At 43.9% G+C, this 12,049-nt stretch overlaps 1 protein-coding gene across 3 annotated transcripts in view; it reads right to left on the reverse strand.

Annotated features, from left to right (window-relative positions):
- Nucleotides 1-12,049, reverse strand: part of RNF144A (ring finger protein 144A) — a 119,351-nt gene that overhangs the window by 85,428 nt on the left and 21,874 nt on the right. For 2 of the 3 annotated variants that reach the window (XM_046661432.1, XM_046661430.1), the window contains exon 2: nucleotides 7,271-7,464. The exons of the other annotated variant lie outside the window; for it this stretch is intronic. The gene's annotated coding sequence lies outside the window, so the exon portion shown is untranslated. The remainder of the gene's footprint in view (nucleotides 1-7,270; nucleotides 7,465-12,049) is intronic. 3 annotated transcript variants of the gene reach the window in all.

Below are 12,049 nucleotides of genomic sequence, written 5' to 3' on the forward strand. Positions count from 1 at the left end.
CAAAGGCAAATGCAAAAATAAACAAATGTGACATCAACCTAAAAGCTTCTGCTTAGCAAAGGACACCAACAACCAAAGGAAAAGGCAACCTACAGAATGGGAGAAAATATTTGTAAATCACATATCCAATACAGGGTCAATATCTGAAATAGATAAGAAACTCATACAACTCAGTAGCATAAAACCAAATAATCAATTAAAAAACATGCAAAGGACTTCAAATAGACATTTTTCCAAAGAACACATACAAATGGCCAACGGGTACATGAAAAGGGAATAACATCACTAATCAAAAGGGAAGGCAGCTCAAAGCCACCATGAGCTACCACCTCACACCTGTTAGGATGGTTATTATCAGAGACAAGAGATAAATGCTGGCGAGGACGTAGGGAAAGGGGAGCCCTTGTGCACCGTTGGTGGAACTGTGAACTGATGCAGCTACTAAGGAAAAGAGTATAGAGGTTCCTCAAGAAATTAAAAATAGCATCACCATACGATCCAGCTATTCCGCTTCTGCATAAACATGTAAAGGAAATGAAATCATTAACTTGAAGACCTATCTGCACTCCATGCTGCCTGCAGCTTTATTCACAATAGCCAAGGTTTGCAGAGAATCTAAGTGTCCCTTGACTGATGAATGGATTCAGCCTTAAAAAAGAAGGAAATCCTGCCATTTGTGGTAACATGGATGAACCTGAAGGGCGTTATCAGGGGCTGGGGGTGGGGGAAATAGGGAGAGCTTGGTAAACGGGTACACTACACGCTTTCAGCTGTAAGACGAATAAGGTCTGAGAACCTAATGCAAAACATGGTGACTAGAGTTGATGGCGCTGTATTATAAAAGTGAAATTTGCTATGAGAGTTAACTTAAATGTTCTCAGCAAACAGAAAAAGATAAACATGTGAGGTGATGGATGTATTAATTAACTGGCTGGGGGGAACCCTTCCACAATGTACATGTATACCGAAGCACCACGATGTACACTTTAAATATATTACAATTTTATTTGTTAACTATACCTCCATAAAGCTGAAAAAATAAAGAAGAGGTTACTAGCACAACTTAGCAATTTTCAAAGCCAAAAAAAAGACTTGGATTTTTTTCACCCAAAGTTTGTGTGTCCATAGATAAGTATCATCAAATTTGTAAGACCCAGTTCAAGATGAGTTTTCTTCCAATTTTTCATTTTTATAGATGTAATAACTTTACTACCTTGCTCACATAAGTAAACAGGCGAGAACAGATGTTGTTTTGCAAAACCGAAACTCAACTCTTTATACTTCTTCCACATATGTGCCAAAAATCACACAGTAATAAACTAAAAACTAGTTTTAGTGTTCAGGCCACAATTTAATCAGTGGATTTTCCTATAAAAGAAAACCTTTGGAAACTGCTAGACCGGCACAAGAATGTGTTACCAGGACATCAGTCATTCAAGCCCTAATTTCTGGGAAGTACATGAAAAGATTGGACCAAGACTTTAGAAATAGCTTCATTGTATTCATTACTTTTTCTCTTAGAGACCCCTTGTTTAAACCAATATGCTGGAAAGAAATGAAAAAATATTAATCCCAATGCACCTTTCCATATAAAATATTTGACTGCATGATTTTACTATAACAAATGTTTCAATTATATATTTGTCCAAATTATTTGCAGATTTAGCTCATTACAATAATTTAAGGGGCAAAGGTCGTTTTCATGGTCAAATTAATCAGCCAATCAGACTTACTTTATGTCGGAAAAGGTTTCATCTTATTTTTAAATTCAAATCAATGTGTTGATTGATAGACGAAAGCTTTCTAAAACACTGAGAAATAAATTATGGAATACACTAAAAAAATAGATTATTACAATCAGTAAAGTCAGGATTAAAGTGAGATTGCGGTAACTGAATTATGTTATCCATTTTACAATAAATTATAATGACCAGATACTAACAGTTTCCTCATTAATATTTAATCAAGCAATATTAAATGTAGCTAAAATGATAAGTTATTTATGGATCTCTACGTTTGACAGAAGGCAGGATATTTCCTTGGTAAATGTGTCTGTGAAGCCCTTTTGTAAGGCTTATGAGAATAACCAAAAAAGGACAGTATTCTGAAAACCAGGGGGGAAAAGTCTAGTAATTTTGTTAAGCCACGCGATCACACTTTTCCTTCTGACTCTTTTCTCTGCGCGCTGTCTTCTCTTCGTATCGGAAGAACAACAGTGCCCAGTGAATCTGTCCAAAATACATTTTTTTTTAAAATCCTATCACTACCCTTCCTAAGTTTTAACGGTTCTCCAGAGACCACAGGAAAGATTCTAACACCAAATATTTAGGGTCCAGCACAAGTGGCCCTGAGTCCTCTGCCCTCTCATCTTGGTCCCTCTCTTCCATCCACTGCAGACTCAGCGTCTTAGTCTGAGCGACAGGACGGTCTAGTACGCAGCACGCGCTTCCCATCACCTCGGGGTTGCTCCGTGCTGCACTCAAGTTTGGGCAACTGGAGCTCCACATCCTCTGCTCTTTACCGTTAGTCTAAGAAACATGAAAGCGGAACCTGCGCTGTTCTCCTTCATCCCTCGCAGCCCGAGAACACGGCCTTGCGTGTAACAGACGCTCATGAAGTGTCGCTGCCTGATGGGTCTGGAGAAACCCACACCGTCCCGGGCAGCAGGCGCTGTCTTTTGTGTGACCAGCAGCTGTCACTGCCGCTGGAATCTGGTAGTGCAAACACCAACATCGCTGATGGAAGACTCACCCAGCCGGGAGCCTGACTCGACAGCAAGGCCCCTACAGAGGACAGCGCATGTATGGAAATGACCCCAAGCTCTCAAAACAAACAAAAAAGTACCAAAAAGTAAAAAAAAACAAAGAAACTGCAACCGAGATAAATGTGGAAAATGTGGCTGTTACGATTTATTTCAGGAGAGCCTTCAGCCACGGCATCTCAGAACAGCATCTTTCAATGTTTCCATTTCTAAAAATACTGCTCGTTTAACCACCTCGCCACCCTGAAACCACAGAACTAAAGCAGGGTATTGATAGTTTCGATTCTAGTTAGTGTGTTTTAAACGACCTTCGCCTCAAAGATTCCCCAGGCAGGAGCAGAGCTGCACCGAGCTCAGCAATCACAGCCACAGCTCTCTGAACACCGGCCATTCCCAGCGCGCCACCAAGGCCAAGGCCGCCACGTTTTCTGAACCAAAGATGGCTTCTTTTTACTGATGACATTCTCCACTTGAAGGAAAATACAAAACAAAACTTTCAGATTCGGCTACTTTAATCACAGCAGTGTGAACTGGGGGTGGCTGATATTCTGCGAAGACTGTCTCTCTTTCTTTATAAATCCTAAACATTTAAAAATATCTTTGCTGGGCTGGAATGTCACTTTCTGGTATTTTGCCCTCTCCAACATGAATCTTTTGCGACTATGAAGGCATTTTACAGTTCCTGGAATTTGCTAGAGACAGATTCCCAAAGAGAACGTCCTAGGAGGTGGGTGTGGGCAGCTGCAGGGAAGAACGCCCACCTCCACGGCCGACCGTGCATCTTCCCGGGAGGCTGTCACCGTTCCCTCACTCCTCAGCAGACTCCACAAGTCTCTGCACTGGCAATCGCACAGCTGAGAAACATGCAATAGTCCTAACTCATTAAAGTTGAAGTTAAGAACAAAAAAGATTATGCTGCACTTAGTTTCCAAGGCACGTGAGGCAGGGAGGGGCCTTCAGATGTCAGCGTTCGCGTTTCCACTCTGCTCGCCATTGTGGTGACAGGGCTGTGGGCTTCCCTCCGCCTCGGCACGAAACGTCAGCCATACAGCCCAGGACTACCAAAAGGGCAGACTGGTGCCGTGGCCACAAGGGCAGGGGTTCACTCCGGCTTCTCAAGCAGGCCCTTTCACAGCAAGACAGTGGGAAGGCGAGGCGCGTCCCGAGGAGCTGGGGTGTGGGGCAGCAATGCTGGAATTTAGGTGTCCCCAAATGCCCTACATTCCCAGTTCCCGGAGCAGCCTCAGCCCCCTACTTCCTCCAGGGCCCCTCCCCGGCAGGCACGGACCCTTCTCCCGCACCTCCAACCTTCCTCACTCCTGATGTCCGTTCCTCACGTCGCCGTCTTAATCTTCAGGTGACTTGTGTCACCTCTCTCCTGCATAACTGTCAACTTGGGCCACTCTCTCACTTTGCCCCTCTGTGCTCAGACAAAGAACAATTCAATTCTTTTTTTTACAGCTTGGCCCTCAGCTAACATCTGTTGCCAATCTTTTTTTTTTCTTCCTTCTTCTCCCCACAAAGCCCCCCAGTACATAGCTGCGCATTCTAGTTGTAGGTCCTTCTGGTTGCGGCATGTGGGACGCCGCCTCAGATGGCCTGATGAGTGGTGCCATGTCCACGCCCAGGATCCGAACCAGTGAAACCCTGGGCCACCACAGCCAAGCCCGTGAACCTAACCACTCGGTGACGGCGTGGCCCTCAATTCTTGACCTACTGCGTGCCTCTGACTCCTGAGCTGAGCAGTCTAGAGAAAGGCACATCACACTGATGGGGGTTTTCAACCTGTGGCCTCAAGCTTCAGGTGGGCTCTTAATGCTACCAGGTGATCGTGTGCACCTCCCTCTTTCCAGAGGACTTCTCACTCTGTCCCTTGTCTCCACAAACTCAGGGCCCCTCCTCCAACACGGCGCTCAGCTGTGATTGCTTCCTCCTTCACAGGGAAAATACAAGCAACGAAAAGAGAGGTGCAGAACCTGCTCCTCCGCACCGCCACCTCGCCCCCACATATCTGTCAGTCAGTCTACTCCCACAGAGACTATCTGGGCTCCTAAAGCAAAAACTCCACCTGTACACAAACGCACCTCTTTCACCTACTCAGGAAATGATTTCAGCAACCCTCTGCCAAACATTATCAATTTTCCACTCTCTACTGAGTCCTTCCCACCAGCATGTAAATACAATGCTAAGGCTTCCAACTAAAAACTAATCATTCTGGCCTTATTTATCCCACCAGGTACCACCCCACATTCTCCTCCCCTTTGCAGCAAAGCTTCTAAAAACAGCTCCCGACAATCTCTCCCTCTGATTGAGCTTTTGTTACCAGAACCACTCATGGCCCAGGGCACTGATCCCAGCGTCTACGCTCGGTCCTCATCTCAGGTGGCTCACCAGCACACTGGACACAGCTCACCACTCCCTCCTCTGATGTGATTTCCTGTGGCAAGATGCCACACTCTTGGTGGCCCCGACCTCTCTGGTTGCTCCCTCTTGGTCTCCTCTGCTGCCTCTTCCTCTTCTCTTACTCCTCATAAAGTTGGAATGTCCCGGGGCCCAATCCTTGAACCTCTCCTCTCACGGGGATCTCCTCTGATCTTATTCCTTTACATACCAACCACAGGCCAAAGACTCCCATTATGTCTCCAGCTCAGATCACGGTCTGAAACTATCACAGCTGGATATAACTGCTCACTCAGCATCTCCATCTGGGTCGCTTAGCATCTCAAACTCACTATGTTCAGAACTGAACTTCTAATCTCTGTTTAATCTAACCTAATCTCATCTGCCCTGGTGATCTAGTGGTTAAAATCTGGCACTCTCACCACCACGACCAGTTTGTTTCCCAGTCAGGGAACATCCCCTCCCCGACCTGTTGGCTGCCATACTGTGGGGGCTGTGTGTTACTGCGATGTTGAAAGCTCCGCCACTGGGATTTCCAGTACCAGTAGGGTCTCCCACGGTGGACAGGTTTCAGCAGAGCTTCCAGACTCAGATAGACAAGGAGGAAGGACCTGGCACCCACTTTCAAAAAAATTGGCCATGAAAACCCTGTGAATAGCAGACGGCGCACTAGATGTCTGATACAGCGCCAGAAGGTGAGAGGATGGCACAGAAAGACTCGACCGGGTTCTCCTCTGCTGTCGACAGCAGCACTAGGAGTCAGAGCCCAGTGAATGGCACTAACGACACAAAAATCTCTTTTTTGCACCCAAACTTTCCCTACCTACAGACTTCCCCATCTCAGTTGGTGACAGCTCCATCTAGCTATGCAAGCTAAAATCCTTAACATCATTATAGACTTTTCTCTTCTTCTTATGCCCCACACCCATTCTGCCAGGACATCTTGAGCGCTCGATCTTCAAAGTATATCCAGAATGTGACCACTTTTTCACTACTTCCACTGCTACCTGTACAGCAAGCTACCATCATCTCTTGTCTGAATTACTACCACGGATTTCTCTAATGGCTTTGGAATGGTCTCCTGGTCTACCCTCATTTTCCACCTCCTCCATTCTATTACCAACAGAGGCCAGAGTGAGCCTATTAAAATGGAATGCAGCTCCTGTCTCTCCTCTGCTTAAAACCCTGCACTGATTTCTCATCATAAAACCTAACATTCCCCCAAGAGCCTGCGATGCTAGACATGCTCAGGTTCCTGCTACCTCCTGACTCCCACCCCCGCACTGCTCTCTGCGGGCTCCCCTCCAGCCACCCTGCCTCCTTAGTGTTCCTCCAACATGCCAGCGTGATGGACTGGCCTTAGGGCCTTTGCACCCACCTTTTCTTCGAACTATAATGTTCTTGTCCAAGACGCTAATGACTAGTTCCCACAACTCCTTAAATACACGTCCAAATGTCAGCTTTTTAATGAGACCTCCCTGACTGCTCCATTTAAAACTGCAACCTGCCCCACCCCTCTAAACGTGGTCTACTTCTTCTCTTCTCCACAACATTTATGCCTTACTTTTTCATGCTGTTGATTGTATATGGTCTCTCTCTCCGAGCCTGTCCCCACCCCCAACCCCTGCTCACATGTGACTAAAGCAGAATCTCCAGGAGAGCAGGGTCTTGAGTCTGTTGTGTTCACTGTGTGTCCTGAGTTGGCACAGTGCCTGGGACAACGCAGGAGCTCAATCTATATGTCCTCAATGAGATAATGAATCAAGGAGACTCTGGATACATTCCCTTTGATCTAATCCTGTTTCGTGGTCTACAGAATGAAACTAGCAGTAGTAACCTCACAAGGTGGCTATAAATAGTACATGAGAACCCATGTGGAAGCCTTTATCAAGTATTAATTACCATAACAGCCTAACATAATATGTTGAGAACCATCCTTAAAATTCATTCAGGGGAAGTGTACTAGGTAATTGCTTATATGGTATGGCTTACGCAGTACAGAAAAATCACCCAGGCAGGCCTACGATCTACCACAACAATGGCCTGTTATTCCACTAAGAAGACGTAAATGAAAGTTTTCAAGCCTTCCTTTTCCAAATTCAACTTTACCTCTGAGAAGTCCTGGGAGGAGAGGAACTGCCTTCTGGCCAAACCCTGGGGTCCTGGTGTGCAGATGTGCATCCAGCGGCTCTTTCCCTCAGGACAGGCTGGCCATGTGGAGAAGTGGGAGAAGGTCTCTGCCACCAGGGTCCCTCCAGGCCTGGGGCTCAGGGAGCTATCAGACTCAGCAGGGCACTTGGCACCTGGGAAACATGAGAAGGGCACAGGAGCTCAGAGAGCAGGTTCCAGGGGGGAGGGTGGCAAAGCCCAGTGTGCCAACCTAGAACCACCCAGTGATCGGCCTCCCAACTCTCCAAGCCAGAAGGGAAGGCTATGGATAGAATTCCTAGAAATTTTATCAGATCAAACATTTAGATAGTATCACAGCTCATTGGAGAAGGACCTGAAGTTCACTGTATAAATGACCAAACTCCACCAAGAAGTTAACATATAAATCCACTAACAGAGTCAATTCTCAGATAACAAATTGTTCCTGGTCTCCCATTCTGCCCTCTCCTTTTACAATCACACCCATTCAGCTTTAACCCAATGAGACTCCTACAAGAAGAGGTTTAAGTCCATAGAAAAGATTGAGAATAAGGTGAGATTATGTTAATTGCAATCTCCAAGGCAACCACTAAGAAAATAACTAAAAATGTATAATAAAATAAACAACAATGGAATTATAATGTTATACAGTCATGTAGCACATAACGACGTTCTGGCCAACGACAGACCACATACACAATGGCGGTACCATAAGATTAGCACCATACATCCTAGGTGTGCAGTAGGCTATACCACCTGGTTCTATGTAAGTACACTCTACGATGTTCACACAACTACAAAAGTCACCTGACGATGAAGTTCTCAGAACGTATCCCCATCGTTAAGCAACACATTACTGAACTAGAAACTATTTAACACAAAAGAATGCAAAATAGAGGAATAAAGGAACTCAAAAGACGTAAGACCCATAGATGGGAGATATAAATTCCACCTTTTCAGTAATTACATTAAATGGTCTAAACACTCCAACAACAAGGCAGAAATCAGTGGAATGGATAAAAAATTATATCCTGTTACAAGAGACCCACTTTAGAACAGCATCAAAAAGAATAAAATATGAATACATTTAACAAAAGATGTGCAAGACTTGTACACTGAAAACTATTAAAACATCATTAGCAGAAATTAAAGACCTAAATAAATCTTTCTACATCCTGTGCTCATGTATTAGAAGACGATAGAGTTAGAATAGCAATACTTCCCAATTGATCCGCAGATTCAATGCAATCCCTATTAAAATCCCAGCTTCGTTTTTTTGCAGAAATTGACAAGCTGATCCTAAAATTAACATAGAAATCCAAGTGACCTCAAATAGCCAAAGGAAGTTTGAAAAAGAAGTTGGAAGAGTGACACTTCCTGATGTCAAAAAAAAAAAGCTATAGTTATCAAGACAGTGTGATACTGGCATAAGGACAGACATATAGATCGATGGATTAGATCAAACCCACATATTCATGTTTAATTGATTTTTGACAGGGGTACCATGACAATTCAATGGGTAAATGACAGCCTTTTCAACAAATGGTGCTAACGTGGAAAAAATGAATCACAACACAGTCCTCCTACCTTACACAAAAATTATCTCAAAATAGATCACAGGCCTAAATGTAAGAGCTAAAATTATAAAGCTCTTAGAAGAAAATATAGGAATAATTTCTTGTGACCATAGAATAAGCAATAGTTTGTTAGGTAGGTCCCCAAAAGCACAAACAACCAAAGAAAAAAGAGATAAACTGGGAGCCCATCAAGTTTTAAAATTTTGTGTGTTAAAGGAAACCATAAAGTAAAAATCAACCCACAGAAAGCAAAAAAATACATATCTAAATCATAAAAAATCATATATCTAAGGACCTTGTATCTACAGTAAATATAGAACACATATTACTCAACAGTAAAAAGACAACCCAAATAAAAAATGGGTGAAGGATTTTAATAGACATTTCTCCAAAAAAGATATTCAAATGTCCAACAAGCATATAAAAAAACGCTCAACATGATTATTCAATTAGGGAAACACAAATCAAAACCACAATAAGATACCACTTCATAGTCACTAGGAGGGCTACAATCAAAAGACAGACAACAGCAAGTGTAGATGAGGATGTGGAGAAATTTGAACCTTCCACACTGCTGCTGGGAAGGTAAAGTGCTGCAGCAGCTTTGGGAAACAGTCTGGCACGCTCTTCAAAGGGTTCAACACAAAGCTGCCATATGACCCCACAATTCCACACCTAGGCGTATACCCAAGAGAAGTGAAAAGAAATGTCCTCAGAAAAACCTGCACATGAATGTTCACACCACATTATTCAAAATAGGCAAAAAGTAGAAACAACCCAGATGTCCATCAACTGGTGAATGTGTAAACAAAACGTGATGTTTCCATGCAACGGATTTGGCCATATGAAGGAATGAAATACTCATGCATGCTACAACATGGATGAACTGTGAATACATCATGCTCAGTGAAAGAAGCCAGACACACATTGCATGAAACCATGTACATGAAATGTCCAGAACAGGCAAATCCATTGACACAGAATGTAGATTAGTGGTTTCCAGGGATTCAGGATAGAGGAGAATAAGGGGTCACTGCTAATGGATAGAGGGTTTTTGGAGGGTACTGAAAATATTCTGGAATTAGATAGTAATGATGTTTGCACAACTCTGAATATATTGAAAACCACTGAATTGTATACTTGAAAATGGTGAATTTTATATTACATGAATTATATCTCAATTAAACTACTATTAAAAAAGAAAGAAACACGCCAACTGGAAAAAAATTAAAAACAATAAAGCATGATAACTCCAGACTTTCTCAAACTCTCTCTTTGCTCAAGTATAGGTTCTACTGGTCAGGAATGCAACACCAGCACTTGAACGTAGCTTATTTTTAAGCATCTCTTGTAAGGGAGCAAAGAACAAAATCAATTCTGTCCTTCTGCTCACTTCAAAGCCGGCACCAGACAACAGTAAATGTTTAAATCTGAGTAGATACAAAATACATCCCAGTGGATAAACCCACATATCTCCTCGGTAGCCTTTTACTAAAATGACAAGCTTTGCCCAAATGCAGCCTGAGAAAGCGAGTTCTCTTGCCATGCTCATGGCCAGGCCCCTGAAGGCTGAAGGCTTCAGCGTTAGGGCTGAAAGCTCTGATCTAGCCCCCAACGTCACCCAGCCCCGGCCCAGAGCAAGCCTCCTCGCCTGCAGAAAGCTGCTCCTCCTCCGTCATGAACAGCATCAAGATACCAACTCCAGAAAATGGGATCCTGTTTCTCGCAGGTCCATTCTCTGCCTTTACTTGGCAATAAATTTCGATCCTTCAAATGAAAGACCATACAATACGGTCTCTTTTATTATATTTTTTCTGCCATTTTTCCCAGGTAAGGGGAGCCAGTAAATAGAATTATAACCTTCAGCAGGAAAGAAAAGCTCTCTGCTCAGCTGGTGCACCGACAACAGGAGACTTTTTTAGCTGCGTTATAAAAAGATTTCTACAGAGCTGCTGCACGCAGAGCTCTCCGCCCTGAGGGGTGTGCTGTGAGCCTGTGTGGCTTTCAGGCTGCTGGCAGGTCGTGAAGCCCCCGCTGTCAGGAAGCTGACATACATTTGCACTGCCTCAGTACCACAACCGGGCACAGATGAAAGGGCTGCAGCATGTCACCTGGTGGGTTTTCATCCCCAGGTTGAATGCACACTGTGGTAGCCACCAGCCGTGCTGCAGTTATCCACGTACCCAGCGGGGCTCTGGCAGTGCTCTGCTCACAAAGCTGCAGCGGTGCTGAGCAGTCAGTCCTGTCCTGGTATCTCCCACCAGCCTTGTATTTTCAGGGCTTGGTTCTGCAGAGCACCAGGAATGCCCAAACTGGGTTCTAGCAGAAAATCCTATAGCAAATATTCACCCGTTTATCAACATTTTTCTCACTCCTGCCACCTGCTGAGATAGTGAGTAGGAGCAAGACAAAGATGGGTAAGACGCGGTCCGGCTCTTCAGGCGTTCAGACTGCGTAGGAACCTTTATGCCCACACCTCACCCCTCGAGTGATTGAAAACAAACCATTATTGTTTGTGACTTGAAGAAAATACGATATTCTAAGGTACAGGACATGGCTTCTCACTTCACAAGAGTGTGCTTCCCTCGAGGTTTCAATATAATTTCTTTAACTCCTTTATGATATCAGGGTGCTACACCAGTTACGCACAAAAGACTCAACTGCTTGGAACAACCTGAGAAGGTCAACCTGGTGCAAAATATGCGTTACAGAAATTATTTCAATCATTTCTTTCTTTCACCAGTTGTATGTACATCAACATATAAATGGGTCTTGTTAGTGAGTTATACATAACATTATTCTTTGTTAAATTAATTTTCCAAACTAAGACCAGCTGGAATCACTAAAATGAGAAGGCTTATGAGAAAAATTAAGGTTAGGGAAAACCACTCAAAACCTTTAGAATTTTGTAATATATGTGTGTACATACAGATATATATTCAGGTGTGTTATAGATATAGATAAAGATATAGATATAGATATAGATAATTATACAGACACACACTGAGATAAGGCAGCAGGACTGCTGGGCGCTGCTACAGTCAGACGCACGGCGGCAGGGGCCAGGCCGGGCGTTCCCTCCAGCCCCGTGCAGCTACTCAGGTGCAGGTACACAGCAGCAGGAAACTGGACTTAGCCAAAGCCAGGTTTTGCCAGGTGATTA

This window comes from Equus quagga, chromosome 5 (genome assembly GCF_021613505.1).
Source record: "Equus quagga isolate Etosha38 chromosome 5, UCLA_HA_Equagga_1.0, whole genome shotgun sequence".
Lineage (NCBI taxonomy): Eukaryota > Metazoa > Chordata > Mammalia > Perissodactyla > Equidae > Equus > Equus quagga.